We start from the raw sequence: 200 nt of genomic DNA, 5'->3' as shown, positions 1-200 counted from the left end.
CACAAGTCCCAGGAGGTGTGCACAAGAGTCGGGCAGAATGCACAAGTGCCTGGGGGGGGATGCAGAAGCACTGGGGGGGTCGCACAGTTGCTGGGAGGGATGCATGAGCACCTGGCAGGGGATGCATGAGTGCTGGGGGGGGTTGCACGACTGCCCAGCGGGGATGCACAAGTGCCCAGGGGCGGATGTGTGAGTGGTTG

The sequence above is a fragment of the Haliaeetus leucocephalus genome, unplaced genomic scaffold (assembly GCF_000737465.1).
Source record: "Haliaeetus leucocephalus isolate CR32 unplaced genomic scaffold, Haliaeetus_leucocephalus-4.0 Scaffold871, whole genome shotgun sequence".
Lineage (NCBI taxonomy): Eukaryota > Metazoa > Chordata > Aves > Accipitriformes > Accipitridae > Haliaeetus > Haliaeetus leucocephalus.
Note: the sequence above shows the minus strand (reverse complement) of the source record.